The sequence below is a fragment of the Macrobrachium nipponense genome, chromosome 13 (genome assembly GCF_015104395.2).
Source record: "Macrobrachium nipponense isolate FS-2020 chromosome 13, ASM1510439v2, whole genome shotgun sequence".
Classification (NCBI taxonomy): domain Eukaryota; kingdom Metazoa; phylum Arthropoda; class Malacostraca; order Decapoda; family Palaemonidae; genus Macrobrachium; species Macrobrachium nipponense.
The window spans coordinates 45,187,338-45,212,337 of record NC_087206.1 but is presented as its reverse complement, the minus strand read 5'-3'; the positions used below and the strand labels follow the sequence as shown (position 1 = coordinate 45,212,337).

Sequence of the window (25,000 nt, the reverse complement as noted above, 5' to 3'; positions counted from 1 at the left end):
ATGTGATAGAAATTCCGCACACACACACACACACACACACACACACACACACACATATATATATATATATGCGTATTGTTCTCTTGTTTCCATACACCTCTCACCTTTTTAATAATAGGAGGTGCCAGATTTGAGAGGCTCCTGGTATTCAGCAAAGTCTTTAAGGAAAGGGATGCAAGTCCGATGTTTTTTCTTGAGCCCAGCTGCTGAAAGAGCCGTTTCATAGCATTGTCAATGATTATAACGTGGTTCATGCTTGAACTACTGACCTTGCAAGTGTGAACCCAGTGCTCTACCCCTTACTTCAAATTTAAGAAAACCTTGAAATTTAAGAAAAAGTAACAAATGCGGGTGAGCACATACACGTAATTGGCTTAAAAGCTTGTCTACCTCATGATATCTGTGCCCTTGAAATTCTACCTTTCAAGATCGAACTTGGCAAACTTAATGATAAGAGAACCGCTACAATAATGCATCTCTATGAAAAAGATCTTCCAGATATAATATATTACATGTGATATATAATATATGTATCTCAATGAAAAATGTGTTCGAGATATATAACATATATATATATATATATATATATATATATATATATATATATATATATATATATATAATATATAAATATGTGTGTGTGTATACACATACATAAATATGATAAATTTGTGAAAGTCTGTGATATTGACCTTTGCCCTTTCAAAGTCTTGAAATGTTAAACTTGGTATCTGCCTATGAAGCATTCAAGTCAACAAAAATGTGTGACCTTAATCTCAAAATTTTAAAGAACATGACTTGGTATATATTATTATTGATAAAGGAATAGAATGATACAGCTGGCTAAAATGCATAAAAAGAGCCAAAACCAGCGACAGTAGTCTTTGTTTTTTTTGTTTGTTTGTATGGTGTTTTTACGTTGCATGGAACCAGTGGTTATTCAGCAACGGGACCAACGGCTTAACGTGACTTCCGAACCACGTCGAGAGGGAACTTCTATCACCAGAAATACGCATCTCTCACTCCTCAATGGAATGGCCGAGAATCGAACCCGCGACCACCGAGGTGAGAAGCAAACACCAAACCAACCACGCCACTGAGGCGCTTCAGTAGTCTTTGACCATTAAAAGGGCAACAACTAAATTGACTTAAACTGAAAGGAATTCGAAGGATGTTCAGGAGAGGATGTTACACTGTTTGGATGCTTAGGTCAGGTATGAAGGGATAAAGGTACATTTGAAGCTTCGGTTTTCACGAGAAGTCCAGATACAGGACTGAGGTAAAACCTCAGATAGATTTCCACAAAAATGAAGCAAATTTCGTTCAGTATGCACCTTAATAAATAAAATCTAAAATGTTGCAATTTGATACTCTTTCATCGTGACCAGGTTTTAAGTTTGTAACTCTGATGTGCTAAAACTGTATTTTCAATTATTTTACATTAACAAAAATTAATTTCAGGCCAATGATAATGCTGTTAACATCGAAAGCTTGCAAAACAAAATGCTTTCCATTGCTCCGGATACTTTATCAAATATTAAAACACACATACACACACACACACACACACACACACATATATATATATATATATATATATATATATATATATGTGTGTGTGTGTGTATATATATGTCCTATACACACACATACATACATACACACACACACACACACACACACACATCTATATATATATATATATACTATATATATCTATATATATATATATATATATAGGTGTGTGTGTGTGTGTGTTTTTAATATTTGATAAAGTACCCGAAGCAATGGAAAGCATACTCTGAGCACTTCTCAAATAGTATCTCTATGAGACTAAACCTAAAGCAATTCATGAAGACATGAAAAGAATCGAAGAGGGAAAAGGATGCACATCTCCCTGAGGTACTGCACTGACGATGTGAAGGATACGTATTTTTTCTTAGTTGATGAGATCGCCTTATTGTATGTTCCATCATTATACATTTGACGTTCTCATACTCGATTTTGAGCCAGTTCTCTAGCTGGTCCGCCGGTATACCTAGTGGTTAATGTCGCGGCATGCCACTCAGATGTCGTGGGTTTGCGTCTCCCCTAGGGCGATGAGAATCACTGGCTCTGTGTCATGATCAGTTACTGCAGCAGTGTGGGCCTGTGGTGGGAGGTTGAAACCAACATTCTTCGGAAGTTTGACTTTCAAGTCAGTGGCCCCTTTGATGGGCTTGTTCCATGTGAATAGGTTTCATCTACTGAAGTAATATTAACAATAATAATAATATATATTTAGTTTAGTTAGTTGGTTGTTCTCTTCACTGACATTCACCTTTCAGCATTGCACGTTGAGCTCTACTACCTGGCTTCACGAAATCGTTTCGGAGTATTTTTTCGTCGAGCGTGATTGCGTGAGGGAAAGGTGGCCCACATCTTAATTTCATCTCATTAACGCTATGATGGGCTTTTCATAGCAAACAAACATAGGCCTCTCTCTCTCTCTCTCTCTCTCTCTCTCTCTCTCTTCTCTCTCTCTCCTCTCTCAAGGAAGGATAACTTACGTAAACCAGTGCAGTTGGTAAGATTCAAGGCCAGAAAATAAACTTAAAAAAAAGCGGTACTTTGGCGATAGAGTGAAATGAAATAAAATGTTATCCAAGGAATTTGCAAAGGCCAGATTTGGCCGTCACGTATTCCGTTTGTCCTTAGAATGATCGTCTTAAATGCGAGGCGTCCATAACTGAATTAAAGATCATGATTATTTACTTCCTTGTGACTCATAAATAAGCAAACGGAAACCAAATTCCGACGCGCGTCCTCCAAGGCTATGTGCTTATGAAGGTCAGAGGAAGAGGAGAGGCGGGAGAGAGAAATGTCATTTGAACAGTTCCCCTTCGCGTCGGAAGCAGAAAAACGAAAACAGAGATCCCAAAGGTCGAAGAAAAGAACAGGAATGGAAGACGGCCGGTTTAAAGACGTCGTTTGATGAACGCCATTAACTGGGGTTTCCAGCTGACCGGTGAGGACGTAGTCTTTCGTCGAGATGATAACTGGAAAGACTGCTGTAGCCGAAGTTAAGTATATCTTAGTTTTACCAGACCGCTAAGCTAATTAACAGCTCTCCTTAGGGCTGGCCCGAAGGATTAGATATTTTTACGTGGCTCGGAACCAATTGGTCATCTAGCAACGGGACCTACAGCTTATTGTGGGATCCGAACCACATTATATCGAGAAATGAATTTCTATCACCAGAAATAAATTCCTCTGATTCTGCGTCGGCAGAGCCGAGAATCGAACTTCGAACCACCGAATTGGTAGGCAAGTGCGAAAACCACTCGTCCAACAAAGAACTTGCTGTAGCCGAGCTTTAGTGGCACGAGGTTCGATACCTGATTCTTCCAGCAGTTATCTTTGGTATTCAAGTGCGTTTGTATTTTGAATTAACATTTCGTAGAGGATTATGCGAATCGGAGTGAACAAGCATACAACACTTGGCTGTTAGCGGCTTTCGGATCTTACGCACTTTGGAGTATAAGTTTACCTTGTTTTTGGACAAAGTCTTTTCCTGCCACTGAAATTATACACAAGAATGATTATCTTAAGTTGAATATAGGTGTTCCAGTGAGAGAGAGAGAGAGAGAGAGAGAGAGAGAGAGAGAGAGAGAGAAGGTTCTCTTTTTCGTTGTAGACCAAACTTTGTCCAGCAATCTCATTCGATCTTGAGCTTTATATTAAACGGGTTCTAATGGAACAAAATAATCTAAAGTACAGCGTTAATCCATTTCCACTGATAACAAGGGGGAAATCACCAATGCCTGTTTCGTATGAAACACCCGTTTAGAAATTTTCCATCCTTCCGCCCCTTTCCCACTCTCTCTCTCTCTCTCTCTCTCTCTCTCTCTCTCTCTGCTTTCTTTCTTTCTTGTTTGCTTATGGGAAAGAAAAGCACTGGAGGGGGCATTAGCTTTCGCGCCATTACCCCTGCGGGATGGCAAAGTCCAAAACAAAAGAAACATACGCTCGATGTAAAACACGCCCTTTTGGTTCCACACGAGCCCCGAGTGCTTTCCTCCTCTCTCTCTCTCTCTCTCTCTCTCTCTCTCTCTCTCTCTCTCTCTGTCTCATGTTACCATGCTCTTGATGACGGAAAAAATGTCAGTAGCACGTAATTTCACAAGCGTGCAAAACTCTACTAGAATTTACAACATAGGCCAAGTGCTCATAGCGTCAGATGTGTAGGAGCCATAGAATTTTCTGCGACAGATCCTGGAAAAGTGAAGAGACGCGGACACACTCATAGATACAGACCTAATCAAGGGGAGCGACGAGACTGGAGCCTTCTGCAACGTTTCCAGCGGAGAAATTAACTCCAGTAACTTCGCAAAGGAAAGTTAACGCAGCTTTCGACGGATCATCCAAATCTAAGACGGGACCTCCTCCCTCCCCTCCCCACCTCCCTCCCTATCCTGATCCTGCCTGTCATACATCCCTCACCCCACCACCCTTCCCCCCCCCCCCCCCACCCCCACCGCCCGCCCCCTCGGTTATACCTTTTCCAGTAAGGCCCGTCACACGAAGCAGAGTAGCCTGCAACCATCCAGAACCTACAAATCCTACTATATACGACTGCTCCTAACAATTCGCGTGGGCTGACGGTAGGTACGGCCAAATGATATCTATGAAAGCTTCGCGGTTGTCTCTTGAAACAAGGTAGTCCAGGCCTCATTTGGGGATCAACAAGACACCATTCGTAACTTTTAGCGAAAGAGCAATTGGAAAGACAACTACAACAAACAACATAGCTATAGGATATATGCTGCAATTAACTGTTGTAAATGGCTCTGAGGGTGACGTTTCTAAATTAGTCACGTAAAAGGAGACTAATACAATAGTTACTTGGTACTGCCCTTAGCCATAGTACCTACAACGTTTGGAATTGATAATTTTTTCGAGGTTTCGAAGTGGATTATGAATGCGGAGTGTCACGATCCTTTGCTCGGAGCGCCAAGAATCTGGTTACTGGTTAGCCTTTAAATCACTCCTGCTGATAGCAAATTCTCAAAAAAGAGATTCTTCACTGCAGCATCATCCTCATCATAATAATAATCATAATAATATTATTTCATGGGATATTCAAATTCCGATTACGTAATTAGCAAAGCCTACCTAGGTCTCTTCTGTAAAAAAAGAGATTCATGGTTTAAATTTTGCTTTTTTGACCGAACAACAAGTTTCTTCATCTCACTTTCATTGTTGCGTAACTGTTTATTCTGGCAATGGATTTTCCATATGTGGGTAAAACTTAAACTGCGTTTGCTGTGTCTAAGGCTAAAATGTTTCCTTCATAACTCACGGTAACGGAACGCAGATATAGAAGCAGGTGTTCATCATATCATATCATATGTGACTTTTTCACTGGTTTTCCTGTGAAATACCTACTTGTCTAAGGTATCTAGTTATAAACACACCGATATAACCACGTGACTATTTCTCTCGCTGTCTCCATGTAGACCTTAAGAATATGGACCAAGACAGCCTCAAATACTGATTCTTCTTCCAAGTTTATCTTGGTATGTTTGAAATATCTCAAGAACGTCTTGTCTTGTGTGTAAGGCACAAAGTCAAGTGTTTTTTTTTTTTTATAGACTTCTTCCAGGTCTGAAATGGAAGGGAATAACTTTTTAATTACAGAATTTATATCTTTACGAAGGCGTTAAGATGAAATAGCATCTTTTAAAACAAAACATTTAAGAAGAAATAACGAAAACGCTACATTATCTACACTTAGTTCGGAACGTATTATCACATGACTGGATAGACTGCGCGTTAGCCTTAGAGTAATGTCATCTCAAGTTCCTTTCGCCTTATAAATTTGTTTCTTCTCTAAAAGACAGGTCTAAAATAAAGTAAATAAATAAAGTTCGCCATTCATTCCGATTTTACTAATACTACTTTAGATTTGATTATCTCTTCATTAATGTCTACTCATAGGCTACCACATACATACGTCCTCTCTCTCACTCTCTCTCTCTCTGTATATATACACACACACACACACACACACACATATATATATATATATATATATATATATATATATTCATTAATAAACATATATATATATATATATTATATATATATAATATATATATATTCATTGATAAACTAGTTTGTGTATCCATTGTGCTACTGATATTATGCAAGTTCATGAGTTTGCTATGAAAAAGCATTTCAAACTCTTTCCTCTTCATTGTGTGATTTTTTACCTCAAGAGGAAGGAGTAATTAATGTAACATACGTAATGCTACTCTAATCCTAGTTTTATATATCCTCAGGTATTCTTTTTGTTTCAAATGTCATGAATCGATTTCTAGTATCAGAATATCTTTTTTCTTTGAAAGTATTCATGAGGTTTCTTGACCCCATCTTGTTCTTCAAACTAAACTTTCAATCTTCTCCTCCTTCGATCCTCCTTACTTTCGCGTAGTCGGATTCATTCCGCTGTTTTTTTAATTTTTTTATATATATCTCTGAGATACCTTTTCATATCATCAGAGATTTCCGAAATTCTGTAGCCTATACTGGCATCCATTTCAAACCATTATCTCCAGGGCCTGACTTACGTATCAACCATCTTTGCTTCTAAAGCCTACATTTCTTTTCGACCAGTTCTCTGCTTTTGATCTCAAAACAGTTCCCACCGAGTCAAAATCTCCACATTTTGAATATTCTCTGCACTCCATCTCAAGTGGCGCCACAACTGTGGTCTTCTCGTCTTTCTACTCAGTCAGTATACATCCAGCGTTATCGTCTTCAACAACGGCAGCGACATGAAAATGATTTATGGTCATATTTTTTTTAGTAATTCTCCTTTTTTTTTCTTTTGCACAGGAAACTGTCTATGCCTTTCTTTAGTCTTTGGAGGGGTTCTCAAGAATAGCCTACCACCATGTCAGTTTTCAGGAAGATAAAATTGTTTTGAGTGTCGCTTTCACGCAGCCGGTAAGATTGTACTTCTTTTGAAAATTATGAAAATATTTTCATATTCAATGTTTCCTGCTAAGGAATCTGCTTCTTCAATGCACTGGATACAGAGTCACTGCAAAGCTCCCACGTCATTTTTTCTCAGGCAATGCTGTGTCAGAAGTCTGCATCTTCGATAGCTCTCATCTGGCCCAGAGGTTGCTTCTCTTCCAGTATTCCAGAACTGCTGTTTTGAAATATTGTTCTTAAGAGTTGAATAAGTTAACAATCTACAATCATTGCGTACCTCTGAAATGCCTGGCTCATTGATGAGGACGTACGGATACATTTATCCAATAACCTTATCATCTTAAGGGGACAAATGAACTAGTCTTATATTTTAAAAGATGAAACGAGAATCTTTTTATATGGCTAAACTATAATTATGTGACATTTTTTATCCGCTTTGTAAATAGACAACGAAAAGAGAAAAGTGCGGTCTAATAGGGTTCATTATCATAAAAAGGAGGTCGAACGAAGCCCTAAGGTCCTTTGGCAAGACTAGCATTCCAAATTCTGGAGAGCCTCGTCCCATAAATGAGTACATTTGTCTGTGCTACTGAGACTACACATCCCGGAATCAAAAAGCGAAAATTTTCTTGGCAAGGAGACCCTGCAAGAGAGAGTAATTGAATCGCTTCTCCTTTCTCGCTGGAAAGCCAGCCTTCCCCTGCCCTCAAGGCTCTAATCCCCTCCCCCTCAAAGGGCGGGTGAAGGGGGAAGGGGGAAGGGGAAGGAGTCGGAGCCATTCCCCTTAAATAAACATGGTTGCAACGTCACATTCGTTTCTTCCACCAAACAAGAACCTGGGTTGCAATTTCTCACTCGCTTTTCTCGGCGTTTCCTAACTTTGTCGCCCGTTTCCTGAACTCTCAACATCGTGTTCATTTCATTTTCCTCCCCAGTTGCCCTAATGTCCTCGAATTTCCCTTTACTCTCCAACCCGGGGGATGGAACGAAGCACAATGCCACTTTTTGTGTGCCAGTTTTAAATGCCGGTGAGTGAGAGGGTGGCTGTAGAGAGAGAGAGAGAGAGAGAGAGAGAGAGAGAGAGAGAGAGAGAGAGAGAGCCAGAAGGGAAGAAATAGGAGGAATTTACTGCCTTTTTTCAGAAGTGATTTGAGGAAACTAATTCCAATTTCTTTTGCGCTGTTTTTCTCGAGATAAATATAGGTTCTTAGGTTATTTTTACATCCTTCTGGAAAAGGCTGAGAGATTCTCTCTCTCTCTCTCACACACTCTCTCTCTCTCTCTCTCTCTCTTTCTTTCTTTCTGAAGTTGGAGACTTATGGTAATAGCCTTCTTCTTGATGATGGTTCCAGGATAGATCTCTTGAGGGTCTAAGAACCTACATTTTCCCGCCACTGAGAATCCAAGAGCTCTAGTTTTCCCGCCTTTTTTCCCGTTTCCCGCGCTCCGCTGGTTTCCCGCGTTTTTCCTCCTCGCCTCTCCTGGCGGCGCCGCCTTCCCTCCTCTTCCACTCCTATGATACTGCGTCTCAATGCTTTACACTGACTTACAGACAAAATGGGAAAGGATACACAACGAGATTATATCTGTCAAAGACACAATTGAATTTAAGTTCTTTCCAATACTTATCAAATTTAGTTCTTAGGTTGATACCTGGCTTCCATATTGAATGTGGATTTAGCCGGCTAAGAAGGGTGTTGGGTCTTCCAACGAAAATGTTGCTGTAAATAATTCACAACAGTTCTGTGGACAATATAACGAAATCAAAACGAACTGTATAATTATGAATTTTAGTTGATAAGGACAATCAATATCACCAAGAAATTTGAACGAAGTTGCTCAAGAATCCATTAGCTCCTCGACCAAGTTGAGCCATCAAGATATGGCATCAGGAAACTATTTCAATAAACGGGAATGAGCTTAAGAGAAAACGGAATCCTCTGACTGAATCTGACAACTCCTTGTTGCTCAGAACATGAGAAAATGCAAGTATTCTCTAATGCAAGGTTGCTGACAAAGACAATCGTTGCGAGAAATGAATCCGAAAAGTCTAGATAAAGTGCACAAATTATCATTAAAGATGCACAAAGCAAGGTCCTGACGTTGAGATAATATCATCATCGCAGGAAATCCAAAGAAAACAAAAACTCGAGGAAAAGGAAAAGGAAAAGAAAAAGCTTTGAACAAACACTTGAGTACAATCATGGAGAGAGGGAGGGAGGGGATGCAGTAGTTGCAAGCCAGTGCCACTTGGAGCAGAGACCACGGATCGGGAGTCGGGCACGGAGGCTCGTTTCCGGTGCATCCGGCGGGGCGGAGGTCGGAAACTTGGCAACCTGACGAGTTTCCGTGATTTCCGGGCGGGCCGACACTAGCGCCTCTCCATGCCTGCCACCATGCCATTATGTGGAGACCTGGTACTTATGTGCTGGCTCTCTCTCTCTGTATATGAGAGAGAGAGAGAGAGAGAGAGAGAGAGAGAACGTAGCGTGTGGTATGGAACGAGTTTGCAATTTGTACAAAAGCAAACTATATATATATGAGAGAGAGAGAGAGAGAGAGAGAGAGAGAGAGAGAGAGAGAGAGAGAGTGGTATGGAACGAGTCTGCAGTATGTACAAAAGTAGACTATATGAGAGAGAGAGAGAGAGAGAGAGCGCGCTGTGGTATGGAATGGGTCTGCAGTTTGTACAAAAGTAAACTATATGAGAGAGAGAGAGAGAGAGAGAGAGAGAGAAGAGAGAGAGAGCATAGATGGCCAAACGAAGCAATTGTCTCCATATGGAACAGTGCGTAGTATTATGATTATCTCCCCAACGATTACCCGCCTTAAAAACCAGAGCGAAACCGAGTCGAGCGTTTCCATCAACGAGGACCTTGGTGGTGCTCGCGCAGCTGAGAGTCAGCACAGACCTAATACTGGGAATAAAAAGAAAGAGAGCGAGAGCGCGTTTTTGAGCGCTCTCTCTTTTTAACAGGAAATGAGGCTCATACAGGTGCTTTTAATCGTCGCTAAATGAATTTTGTCGTCATTCTGCTAATTTACTTAACCCGCTCATTTTTCTTTGCTCTGGAAATTCGAATATAATATTAGAAATTCGCATTAGAGACTGGTGTTGTTCTAAATTTTATCAATAATAACATATATACATATATAATATAAGAGAAACAATACATTTTGTAAATATACACTATATTTAATTTGACTTCTGTTATGTTTACTTTGTTGGAGTGCTACATCAACGTGGCAGATTGATAAGGGGAACCGAACAGATTCCCGAAAGCTATCCTTAAAGTTTTAAATTTAAATAGATGTACATTTACATAACTATGGATTTGTTTCTCCATTTGAAGACTTATGCTACTATGAGGATTTTTTAATAATAATAATCATACGATTACGAAATAGTTACCAGCAATGATTATCACTTAATTGTTGATAATTACACTAACTATTATGCCAGCCTTTTTTCTTTTCTTTACCAAGACCATCTTTTCGTTTTCATTTGTTATGCAATTTTATTTTAATGAATATGACATATGAATTTAATTGGCCATTTTATTTTTATGAATATGAAATATGAATTTGATTGGCCATTTTTTATGAATATGACATATGATTTTAACTGTCAATTTAATTTTTATGAATATGACATATGAATTTAATTGGCTAATTTATTTTTATGAATATGACATCTGAATTTAATTGGCTATTTTATTTTTATGAATATGACATCTGAATTTAATTGGCTAATTTATTTTTATGAATATGACATCTGAATTTAATTGGCTAATTTATTTTTATGAATATGACATCTGAAATTAATTGGCTAATTTATTTTTATGAATATGACATATGATTTTAATTGGCCATTTTATTTTTAAGAATCTTGACTTGTGAATTTCTGCACAATTTGTATAACAGTCATAACGAATCATCAGTGATACATTGATGACGAAAGCAATAATAGTAATAGGTAAAAGTAATATAATAATAATATGGTATATTTGACAGATATGTACAGTTCAAATATTCCATTTCCATACTGTATGTAAAAGATAAAGAATTCTACTTTTGAATTTGCTGATGCTCCTGGCTAATAGTAATGTGATCAACGCTGTTCCTACTGCTATTTATGTGTCTTTTGTTTCAATTATGACTCACGGTGTTGTCTGCACTAAAAGGACACCTTCTATTTAAGAAGGGTCTTTCATTCGGTAACTCGCGTTAAAAACGGTTACCATTTTTATATCTCTATACCTTTGATTCATAATTCCACAAGCTCTCTCTCTCTCTCTCTCTCTCTCTCTCTCGTCCGAGTCAAAACAACCAACACCTTTCACGATGCTCTTGTCATTCAAATGAATCCCGTACATGGCCATTCAAATCAGCACAAAGGCGAAACCAATCGCCAGGGACACACTCGAAAGGGCAGTCACTCCTGTAATGGTGCTCTGCCATATTTTCTCCCGGAGATGTATTCTGTTCCCACAAGGAGAGAGAGAGAGAGAGAGAGAGAGAGAGAGAGAGAGAGATAGATAGAGAGAGAGAGAGAGAGAGATTTCGCTTTTAACAGTAATGTAAAATAAGACACTGGATGAAAAACAAATTCATCAGGGGAAGAGAAAAACCGGGAAAAATCACCACTGACGTAAATTCTTCTGAAGGAAAAGAAAAAGCTTTTCATGTGCAACAGTTCCTGACGGGATGGAGTGAAAACGGATCACAGCTATCGACTGCTCTTTCGTTGAGTGTTCTTATTCGGAAAGAGAATATCATGATCGAGCTCTGAATTTCTAACATTGAGCTGTAATTTAGGAAAATCTCTCTCTCTCTCTCTCTCTCTCTCTCTCTCTCTCTCTCTCTCTCTGGACCTCCCCTCGCCGCTCCGCTCATCCCTCTCTCATCCGCGGCATCACGGGGTGGTCCTGATTGAGTCGTCTAAGTCTGTTACACGTTTACTTAACATTAATTGGTGTTATCGGGAGATTAATGGGGATTATTTCGGATTAACTAGGGGACGGAGGAGGGAACAGGGAAGAGGAACCGCCTCGCAATACAAAAAAGGGAGAGAGAGAGAGAGAGAGAGAGAGAGAGAGAGAGAGAGAGAAAACCGAAGGCACATGAACGGCGTATAAGGTTTATGACAACACCTAATACAAGGATGCTCTGTGTAAGATATCGTTGTGTTCAGATGCACTGAACAATGTTTGAGAGTTAGAGTACTCGGCAGACAGGGATTTGCAACGGGGAATACGTGATACTGTCATTTCCATACCTGTTTTATTCATTAGAAATCGGCTTCTTTTTTCCTTTTTTCTGTCTGTCTGTCTGTCTCTCGTTTCTCTCTCTCTCTGCAGCAAGAAAGGTAACCAGTCATTCTTCATAAATTGTACTTTTCCTATATTTATGATCACACCCTCATAGAAAATGAATAATCTATTCTTTTATTTTTGTTCTTTGGTCTGATGACGATGACGGGGCATATTTTTCTAATTCATTGCTGTGAAATTTTTCCTTTATCATCCTGAATTTTCAGTGAAATCCCCAACTAGAACCTTTGCTTTACACCTCTTTTCATTCATACCTGGTAACGACGTCAATTTTATTGTTTTCAAGTTACATTGGCTGTAATCATAAAGCGTTGCCTTTGATTTATTAGTGCCCAAGAAGGTTGGATTATGCCCAAATTTTCAGAAACTTGATAAAATGGAACACAGTAAAAAATACATACACATATATTAGATATATATATATATATATATATATATATACTATATATATATGATATATATATATTCATAAAATAAATCAATAAAATATATAATAAATAGATGATTAAATAAGTATAGATTTATATCATATCTATATATTTATAAAAAAATGGTATTTTTTATGTACATGTATATATATAAATATATATATATAATATATATATATAATATATATATATATATATATATATATATATATATATATATGTATGTATATATATATATATATATAATTATTGTATATGCACACATATATTATGGAGCATACATATATGTGTGTTTGTAAGTTTATATGTGTGTGTGTATGTGTCTCTGTCTATAAGAAATTGTGGACTAATGGGGTCGTGTTTAGCAAGGTACATGGTATCAATAGCCACTGCTTCTATCAAATTTGCAGGACGCTTTGCACCTCAACGGAAAACCCATAACCTTCAGACCAGGAGAAAAGCACCAGCCTCAGAGGAAGACACAATAAGGGAAAAGCAAAAGCGGAAAACGAACGAAACGCCCAAATCTCCAAATATTCGAGTTTCAAAAATTGCCACGAAATGAGAAAGTCGCCATCGCTGCTGCATTAAGCTCCCGAATGGGAGTCTCGATGACGTGTTATTTTTGCAGCCTTGTGGGAAAATAAAAGACATCCCTTGATCTCATAATGTCATCTAAAGTAAACGAATGATGGTCCCTTTTTCCTTTGCCGTCCCACTGGAAGAAAAAAGGCTCGTCGAATGAAACAACAAAGAGAAAGCGAAAAAATAAGGATAAAAATGGGAAACGAAGAACATGAACGAACAGAGGACAGGGGAGATGAAAGCGAAAACTAACACGGAGGGAAACGGAGGATAACTGAGGGAAGAGGGGAATAGAGAGAGAGAGAGAGAGAGAGAGAGAGAGAGAGAGAGAGAGAGAGCATTCACAGTATCAATCAAGAGAAAGATAGAGAGTGAAGAGATGGAATTGGCTGCACAGCGGATGACGTAATGAGATAAGGGAGAAAATCTGATAAAAGGGAATAAGCAGAAAATGAGACGAGGAAGAAGAGGAAATAGGCGACGAAGGGTGGGATGGGGAGAAACCATGATAAAGCGAAGAAATCGTAATTGAATAATATATCTAGTTCTAGGGAGTGACGCAAAAGAGATGGAATCAGTTTCGTGTGCCGCGACGGGGAAGCCACTGTTAGATGTGCCAGACCTAAAGCAAATTTGCACTTATCACCTATGCATATCATTTGAGCAAATCTCAGCCCAACATCAGAGCCATTAAACAAATGAGCAAACACATGATAATAATAATAAGAATAATAAAATAATAATATTAAAATAAGAAAATAATAATAAGATAGTAATTAATAATTTAATAATAATTAAGTTAATAAAATAATAATTAATTAATAATTAAAAACGGAATAATAATAATCATATAATAGTAATAATAATAATATTATTATTATTTTATTATATATTATTATATTAATCATTAATAATAATAATAAATAATAATAATGAATATAATTAAGATAATTATAAAAAATAGTAACCAATTATTAATAAAATACTAATAATAATCAGTAATAATATTAATAATAATAATAGTGACCATATAATAATAATAATAATAATAATAATAATAATAATAATAATAATAATAATAATAATCAATAATACCAGAATCTGTTTTAATAAAATCAAAGATCACCTTTAGCATTTTCATAATTTTTAGAAATTCCCAATGTGAATATTGACCAGTTACTCAGAAACATCCCTGGGACAGAAAAGCGGATTATAAAAAAAAAACAATATATAAAATCAGTTCGCTTAAATCTGCCATTCTCTTTAATAGTATTTGTCTTAAAGAGGGTCTTTTACCAAAATAATAATAATAATAATAATAATAATAAGGAATAAATCCACTGTTAGGTAACTACACGAATATATTTAAAGATAAAACTATATAGTTACGTTATGTTTCTCCATTTTAAGACTCGTGCTATTGTGATTATTTGTTAAATAATAATAATAATAATAATAATAATAATAATAATAATAATAATAATAATTAATAATAATAATAATAATAATAATAATAACATACCTTATTTTGAAAGTGCGAGAAAATACCATCGATCGGGCTGAGAGAGAAAGAGAGAGAGAGAGAGAGAGAGAGAGAGAGAGAGAGAGAGAGAGTATTGTAGGAGGGGGTTAATGTTGGAGAAAGGGGTCACTGCTGGGAGTAGTCATGAATGATGACGACGCATAACATGAATAACAATGAAGCAGAAAGAGAATGATGATGATGAAGATGATAGCGTCGTATCACACTATAAAACCTCTCCCCAACCACCCCCAACTCCAACCCCGAACCCCCGACGTCTCTTCCTTCAGAAGACATTAAACGGAGACACAGACGACGGACACACGCTATGTCCTTGTTGCTCAAAGCGAAGACCCTGAAAAAGTGTTTATTTCTTTCGTCTAAGGCAGGAATTTTATTGTAATAATAATATCAACACTGGCAGCTATGGGATAGCAACATCAGCAAGAGATAATGAAATCGGCAGCATCAACAGCACCAAAAGAAATAACAGGAATGATAATGCAGTCGTCGAGTTAGCCTAATGGTGGTCGTAATAAATGGTCATGATAAGTCTTGCAAGATGACGGTAGGTCGTTGAGTTTACCACTAACAAGTCGTTACGCACCCAATTCAGTTCGAGTGAAGAGAAAATTAATATATAAAAATCTTCCTTTAATCATAAACGAAATTCAACCAATTCATCCTGTCTCAAAGCGCAGTACCATTCTATTCTCAGAGCAGAATGCTGCCATGAGAATTTTATAAAATTTCAATAAGACTAGTTTAAAGAATATCCGGCATTTTTATTTCAGCTGACAAATCCGTGTGAAGTATAATTCCCATCAGGGGCTCTAACTCAAGCTATGAAAACAACACGAGGTCTTCTGTGTACGTGACAGCTGGTCTCATGGACAACCAACAAGAACCAGCATACAAAATACACCCAAGGCTATAAAGCCTAAGAATTCCTGGCTTTATTCTCATCATTGATGAAAAGATGTGGGTCCTTTTTTTCCTTGAACTGCAAGGATCTAGGTTATTGACAACTGGTAGGGAGTTTCCCGGCTACAAGTAAGAAAGACTGCAACGATAAAAACAAATTTGTTATAAATTCCTATAAGGGTCACGGGTAAATATAAGAACAAGGTCATCTCTCAAAATGAAGTGCCAGCTGTTCATTTTTCGTTGCGAACTCTGATCGCAGGTAGGTGTTATGAAGACAATATCGAATCCAATCTTCTCATGAATCAGAGATGAAATGATCATAAAGAAATCATTTAGAACATAACATAATTCAGAGAAAATACCAAACAATGCTCGTGGATGTGTGTGTGTGTGTGTGTGAGATGAGAGAGAGAGAGAGAGAGAGAGAGAGAGAGAGAGAATATTTCATGGGTTAGCATCATCTATTCATACACAATAGTAACCACTGTAGTACAGTAAAGCACTCGCGAGCAATACTGAATATCACTCTTAAGCTACTGGACGAGATGGATTACAAATCATTTGGGACAACACTGAACATGATATAGGTCTACAGAAGTTGCAGTTAATGTATGATAAATATGAAGGCTACATAAAAAGCCTATATTCACTATCGAATAATACAGCGAACATAACTTCAGTGTTACATACGAATTGTTGAATCAAAACCAAGGAACATAGAGAATTTGATAACATACTGGCAACGCAACCACCTTTTTGTAGTAGCAGAGCAAACGTGAGTCTTCTCGATGATAGTATTTTATAAATGGAAAGCTGGCATGAAGAAAAACAGATCATTAACATCAACAACAACAACAACAACAACAACAATAACAACAACAAAAGAACGACGATTTAAACAACTGTGGCGGTAAGTTCCTGTAGTTACTCTGATATCGACGAAGTCCATTTGCATTTCCGATTCACGCAAATTTCATTAAAAGGAACAACTTCGTAACACAAAAAACAAACTGACAAAATAATACTCATATTTGTTTTTTCCGATTTTATACTGAAAAACAGTTAGGGTGTTCACCTATCGTAAATTATGGAAAAAAGGAAGGAGAGCTTAGTAATAATGGTGCAAAATTAAAATGTGAAAGATATTACTAGATAACCCGTTAAAAGAAGACTTAAAGAAAACCAGTTACGAAATTTAAAGTAAACGGGAACGAAATATACAAAGTAAAAAGGACGTGAAAAGAGAGGACCCCAAATCTACCAGAGGATGACTTCGTAGAATTTCTGACGTCGCTTCAAATCGACAACATCGTCGCCCCAAAACAAAGTTGACTGGTGGGGCCAATGGATGGCTAATACACAGATTGGTCATGGGGGGTCGGAGAGGACCCCACTGGGGTAGGGGTGAAGAGAAGGGTGGCCTCAAAGACGCAACCCGTCAGCAAAAACAACGCAAATAACGCCCCTATCTATGAGTCCCACAAGGGCGACCTGGACGAATCCGTGTCAAATGATGGGGTCGATATTGACGATGACGATCGGGAATGACGTTGGGAAAGGGATGGTGGAATCCAGCGGGACGCTTGCGGTGATCATGCATAGGACTTCATCAAGCACAACGGGCAGTCTTGCTGGAAATTCCAGGGACACAAGTGCTTTCGTGAAGAAGACTCCTCTCATGACGGGATGGTCAAATCTACCCCAAAGACGACTTCGAGCTCTAACGGAACCGAGCAGTCCAAAAGGTGACATGTTCATAAGAGCCTCGGTACGACCTATGGGTCTACGCACAAACGAAAAGAGCAGCGAACTAGTGGCTGGCTATTAAAGGCTAGCAACGCTCTTACAATAATGAATAATGAATACGCCATAGCAAATAGTGCCAATGATCAAGTGACTTTAATAGAGTAACTGCATGGGAAGGTCGGCCTAGACCCTGTTCACAAGTCCTGGGTGGAAGGGAACAGCCAAGTGAGACGGGGTGGGGGGGGGGGGGGGGGGGGGGGGGATGGGAATTGGGAAGGCGATGAAAAGCGAGAGAGAGAGAGAGAGAGAGAGAGACATGGATGTGATGGGAATGATGGCAAGGAACGATTCTGGAAAGGAACGAGTGATAGAGAGAGAGTGTACAGAACATATTTCATATAGAAGTATTTGTACGTTGTGAAAAAATTAAATGCTCCTTTGGAGTCATTAATAGTGTCGTCAAAGGAAAGATTATGTTCTAGTGAAATAATAAAAATAAAATAAGATATGGATTATGAATAAAGCCTAGATAACAAAAAAGAAAAAGAGAGAGAGAGAGAGAAAAAAAAGACTGTGAGATGGAAGGACCGGGTACGCGCGTGACCAATGCCCTCTTGAACTGACAGTTCAAGATGGCATTGGCGTGACACTGGCGAATGACCCGGTCGTGTTCCAGAACGGGTGGTAACTTATATGCGACCTCTAAAGTTCAGAATCAGGACGTGGTAAGGGTCGCGTGCTACCATAGTGAAGTCTATCAATTTGGAAACAGTCAAACAAATTTCAAAAGAAGAGTAAAATTTTACTTTGGTTAATTAAAGAGAAACTACCAATCTGAGTTGAAGCAGATCGACTAGTGTCATTAGTTTGAAATCTGAGACAGATACAGTCGTACATGAACATAAGCAGAAACACTCAGAGATGGAAACTACTCAAGATACCACTTTCATCAGGTCGCTTCTCTCTTCCTTCCTAGCCGTTCTTTTTCTAGGATTACCAAACATATGAATGTCAAAACTTAATCCCTTATAGCTGTCAGTAATTCGGACTCAAGGAGGTCTTGAAAGCATCGCTTCAAGCAAGGTCGAGTTGGCTTCAAGAGTGTGCTTATCAATAGAACAGATCTTATTTATTTATTAGAGACTATCTAGCCATCGTTTCACACCTTGGGAAATTTGCCAGTTCCGGTCGACAAAGCTGAATCATGGGATTTGTTGGTGACAAGGCACCATCCAACTTGGATTCAGCTTAACATTGTGGTCAAGATCTGCTTTCCACTTGTCTGTCCCAGATACTCTTGGGAAGCGAGCGTAGAGAGCTCGTAGATTGTAAACAACCGCCATTTCCTACGCGCTACCTAGGCAGGTTTAGCAATGCCATTTGTAATCCGTGAAAATTTAGAGTTCAAGCGTCAGTCAGGCTGATTTGTCCTTTCATATAAAATCTCCTCTTGATTCTTGATCATCTAATAATCGTGAGGGCGATGTTAAGTGAGAGGGGACTTCAAAGTAACATTTCCCCGCAATGGCATATTTTTGTCCACACACTGATGCAAATAAATAGACAAATCAAGAGTAAATAAAACAAAATCTGTCTGAGCCAAAGTTTAGATTACAGCCTATGCTACAAGCATAACCCTGTCTACGCACGGTAGAACAAGACTTACATTTTTGGAAGGAAATAGAATATTTAAAGACGACTATAAAGTGACTTCCAGGGTTGTAAGAATTTGAATCTGAAAATGACAAATAAAGGCGTCCATCCTTCAACCCTTTTACGGCAATTTTGCTCTGAACTGTATAGCCTAACCCAGTGGTTCTCAACCAGAGGGAATTCCCCCCAGGGGTAATTTCAGAGTTCATGGGGGTTGTGGGCGGGGCGGGGGGAGGGGGAAGGGGGGGGGATTGTGGCCACCGATTGGCAGGCTCAAACTGGCTCTAGTACCACACAAAACGCAGTGTGTATCGGTCTGCACGACTGAGTTTCACGCTGGGATTTCACTCCGAAAACTTGTGTGTTTGGGTTATTTATTTTGTTGCACATTATTTGGAATAGACCTTTTGAGGCAGACAATTTTGGAAAGGGGGCGGGGTGGGGGGGGGGGGGGGGGGAATTCTGACATGGCGAAAGGGTGCAAAGGCCAGCACAGTCTGAGAACCACACCTGTTAGTTTTATATATCTATATGTTTGACTCTATGGCGATTGAATGACAGAATTCTGCCACAAAATGATTAACCTGAAAAACTATAGAATTCTACAAATGAAGACGGAAATGACTTGTGTCCTGAACCACATCGAATTCCCTTCTAACGATACGACGCAAACAAGCGATAGATTGTAATCCGATTTTGAACGCTGACGGAATCGAATCCAGTAAGAAGAAGAAGAAGGAAATTTCCCCTTCCTTAATCTCTATTCGGTCTCAAATGTATTTTTCAAGTGCCATGAGCATAATAGTCACCCGTAAAACGGATGAATCTTGTCGTAGCATTGAATAAATCATTAGCTACGTTTCATTATGCGTCAATTTATTTTCCCAAGAGTCATTCGACTGAAGGACTCCACCAACGGTGACGCATTCTCAGATTTTATGAATAAAAAAGGCTTCTTCAAAATGCAAATGCATATTGTGGGTTACTATTTCTAAACTCTAAGGATATTTCAGTACAGTTCATGTCCTCTGTTTATTTACAGATTTTACTGTTATTGCGTTATTATTGGACTCTGTTTGAATAACTCCGCTGTTAGGAAAATTGTCAGTCATTTCTTTCTCTAATAGGTATGGTTTCATATTTGCTATAGTGTGATTGCATTATTTATATTATATTTTCATTCTGTTGCCTTCGGCGTAAAGTGTCACATATTTGATACCTGCATATAAGAGAGAGAGAGAGAGAGAGAGAGAGAGAGAGAGAGAGAGACAAAGGGTCCGAATGCAAACAAAGGCAATGTGATGACATGACGAATAAAGTTAAAAGTGGAAGGGAATGAGAGGAAATAGCAATAGATGGAAGGGAAGGGGAAAGTGATATAAAACTTGTCTTTCGAGACAAAAATCGAATGAAAGAGGAAATGGCAGGCAAGGAGAGAGAGAGAGAGAGAGAGAGAGAGAGAGAGAGAGAGAGAGAGAGAGGAGGAGGGAACCGTTGCGTGAATGATTCTTGTGCAAGCATAGGTGGTGGGAGGCTCCGATGGTTTTGTTCCTGTCGTCGATTCTCTTTCTCTCGCGAGTTTTTTCTTTCCGACTTTTAGCTTCTAGACTTTGTTTGCTTTTTTGTGTGAAAGTAAAAAAGGATTTAGCTTCTGAAAAGCGGTGGGTCTGGTGTTTGTTTTATTCGCCTAGAATTTGTGTCGGTGAATCAGTGGGAAAAAGAACACAAATACCATTAATGGCCTCGCAATTGCAAGGTTAGCTTTTACTGAACAAAACGTGCGTCTATGAGAGACAATTTTTCAGTATTGTATTCAAACAGGAATGTTTCGACAAACAAACGAGTGTTGTAGGGCGAGCACGTCAAATTAAGTCTCCACTGATGGGAGGCATTTGCAATGGGTAAACACGAAAATATTAAGGATGACATCTAGCGATAATTATCGATAGACCAACAGATTGAACTAATTACGGGTCCGTGGCCAACGATGAATGATGTTAGCTTTATTTGAGAGAGAGAGAGAGAGAGAGAGAGAGAGAGAGAGTAGCCCCTGAGTATGGTCATCGGTAGCCATAACAGGTCAGAGGGGAGGCGGGTCTGTGCATCCCAACCGGCCAACCCTTGAGTCACGTGACCACGGGTGGCGCCACGCGCCGTTAATGGTGCAAAGGGGACACGAAATTAGGCAGACCCCTGGGGCCCCCGTGTCTCTCCTTTCCCTAGGGTAGGTAATGGGGGAAGGGGAGGGGAAATGGACTGGTACTGGCCTTACTCTGCATTTTTCAAATGCGAGTTCGACTACTTTAGTTCTAAAAATTCACGAATAGGGCGATATACTGCAATGTATTAAAGTGATAGAAGTGGCATTATTTTCATACAAACGTAGCTCTCAATATCTTTCATGAAAAACTCATCACTTGAAATGTTCTGAAATATAGTGATATATAAAGTTACCGTCTTAATGATCTTTGAGCTTTAGGTAGCTCGCAATCACTTGAGTAATTATGAATATAGTCCATAATCCCTCCTTTACAAACAGTGAATACCCAAATCAGAGGCATCAGAGATGTGATATAAATAAATCCATAGGCCTATAAACATTATACGACAGATCACGTGACCTGCGCACGATCAAATGAACATCGACGCTCCGTTTCAAATACCCAACACGCAATTTCCACCCGTAGTAGATAAGTACTTAAAGTCTGATTCGTGATTCTGCTACGGCGAACTTATTGTGCTAACCCTTCCTGATAGCCGAATATGTTCAGGAACCTCTCTCTGGTTCCATCCCGCTCAAGTTGGTCTTTAACACTGACGGTGTCCGCGAACGTCACTGACTCATTTTCTTTATATAATCTATCTAATGGAAAGAGGTTCCTGAGTATAAATATACCAATAAAAATATTGCACGTGTGTGCTGGAATACATACACACAAACATGCAAATGTATGACATCATGAATAGTTGTTTTCCCCATATTTTCTGGATGGTTGTTCAATCTGAAATACCTCAGGTCTAAATAGAGAATGAAGTTGAAAATCTTCCTTTCCTGCCTGGTCTCGATTCTAGGCAACAAAATATATATAAGGAAAGCATGAAGCCAAGTGTCCAAACAAGCAGCCAGTCCTTAACTGTAAGGTCAAGGATGAATCACTGAGGAAAATCTCGGACTACGTTCAAAGCTCTATAGAGCGACACAGGACTCCTTGCATTGAGCTGAACCACCCTACACACTGCGTCATTACTTCTATCTTGAAAGCATTCGTTTGTTCCAGGAAATGAAGACGTGTCTATTCCAGTGCCTTTTCCACTTAGTCTATCCAGCAGTTTTTAAGTCTTCCTCTCATCCTACCCGAAACTTCCAAATTATACGCTCCTCCCACAATTTTATCATCATCCATCCTCTTTAAAGGTCCTGACCATAAAAAAAAACTCTTATCCATCTTCCCACCTACGCTAACTTTGTTGCCAAGTCTTCTGTCAAAATTATTTCATGCTGTCAGTCCTTAATCCACACATACAGTGCAAACAAATCGCGTGATGAAAATTCACGCTTCACATTTGGCAAGGAAAGTTTTGTCATCAATCTCTTCTTACATTTTAGCTTTGGCTTTCATATAAAACTTTTTCTTGTCGAAATCTTTTGCATACATTTGCTACCTTCATTATTTCCCTCCTTCGCTGTATCAACCGCCTCATTTCTGGCCTGATATCTGTTAACGCTTATTACTCCAGGTTTCTGGTTTCCTTTTACTTTATAGACACAATATTGCTTAGATTCATTTTCAATGGTCACTTCTTGCAAATACTTGAGGATTCTTTCACTAGGCCCCACAGTTTTTCCTTACCGTCACTAATCAGCATCATATCATCTTCCAATATCAGCCTCTCCACTCCCAAGGAATATTCAGGAGAGTTCTGTCCAATGTCTGTCTGCCTTCCAGCGTCCTGACAAGATCATGTTGTCTGTTTGGCTTATGACGGCTGATTCCAGTCTTCCCCGGCAGACAAATACGTGTGAATAATAAACGAGTAAAAAATGCGCCGCATTTTCTCGGCGCAATCGAGTTTTCTATACAGCGTATAATGCTGTATGGAACTCTCAGCCACGGCCCATGAAATTTTCAGCCACAGCCTGTAGTGCCCTGTGTTGTTGGAATCTATAGCGGTGCCAGACGTACGATCACCGTTAACTTTAACATTAAATAAGATTTTGTACCAAGACGAAGCTGGTGTGTACTGGCCGAATTACCGTGTATTAAGAAGATTAAAATGTCTGTTTCTATTACGAACTATTCAAAGAAAAAAATACACGCACACATATAGGCCTACATTAAATATACATGATATATGGATATATATATATATATATATATATATATATATAATATATCTAATAAAAGGAGCCCATAAAAACACCAAAATGTAGAGAGAAAAGTACTATATTTCAGAGACTGCTGTCTCTCTCTTCAGGTATATGAATGAGAAAAGTTTACAGAAAAGGTGGTATTTATACCAAGAGATTCGTCCACAAGTAAGCCAATTTAGGTCACCCCCGCTGATAATCTTCCTTTAATCTTCTCAAGCGTTGGTTGAATGAACACTGCGTCGACGATGTCCGATGTCCAATTCCCTTTTGAGATGTTCATTACCTGCTTCTCTTTTATTAAGGCCGATTCCATCATTTGACTCTTGTACCGGCAGTTGCTGCTATAAATTACACGTGACATATTCCAGTTTATTCTATGGTTATGTTCATTTATATGGTTGAAAATAGCCGAGTTCTGTTGTCCATACCTAACTGACCGTTTGTGTTGTATTAATCTCTGGGGAAGTGATTTACCTGTAAATCCGATGTAAGATTGGTCACAGTCCTGGCATGAGATCTCATATACCCCAGAGTCTTTGGGCGATGTCTTTTGTTGGACGTTAATCAGGGATTTGGCTAAGGTATTTGGGTAGGTAAATGCAAAAGGGTTGGATTTCCCAAGGGTGTGAGTATTACTCTCTTAATCGTCTCCAGGTGGGGAATTTTTATTTTATTGTTGGGTGTGTCTCTGGTCTTGTCTTTAGGGGGTCGGTAGAAAATTACGTTTGCTTTTTGAATTGCTTTCTCAATTATATGGTCAGGATACTTTAAAGATGAAAGTTGCTTGCGAATTAGTTCAAATTCTTTTTCCAGGAAATCTGGGGAACAAATTCGTAAGGCTCTTAAGAATAGGTTGCTAGCTACACCTTTCTTGATAGTATTGTCATGATAGCTAAAGTAGTGAATATATGAAAGTGAGAACGTTGGTTTTCTGTATATGGTAAATTTGTATTCTGTCGTGTCTCTGATTATTAAAACATCAAGAAAAGGAATTTTGTTGTCTGTTTCCCATTCAACTTTAAATTTGATGCTGGGCACTAATGCGTTTAATTTTGAGAGGACTTCATTAAAATTACCCCACTTATTATCCCAAAATGTTAGTATGTCATCCACGTATCTCATCCACAGCATGTTTTTGGGTTTTATTGCATTTATTACTGTAGTTTCAAAGTATTCCATGTACAGATTGGCTAAAAATAGGACTTAAAGGACTACCCATACTACACCCGAATTTTTGCTTGTAGAATGATTCCCCGAATGAAAATACGTTATTAGATGCACATAATTCAACTAACTTTATTATTTTGTCAAGTGCCAGAGGGAAATGATCTGAATAGGGGGATAATTTTTCCCTTAAAAACTGAAGAACGTCCTGTACTGGTACTTTTGTGAATAGGGAGTCTACGTCAAGGCTTAAAAGTTTTATGTTGTGAAGTGGTATATGTGCTTCTCT

At 38.7% G+C, this 25,000-nt stretch overlaps 1 protein-coding gene across 1 annotated transcript in view; it reads right to left on the bottom strand.

The window, feature by feature from the left end:
- The window catches only part of LOC135225776 (DNA-binding protein D-ETS-3-like), a 344,616-nt gene that overhangs the window by 89,545 nt on the left and 230,071 nt on the right, over positions 1 to 25,000 (bottom strand).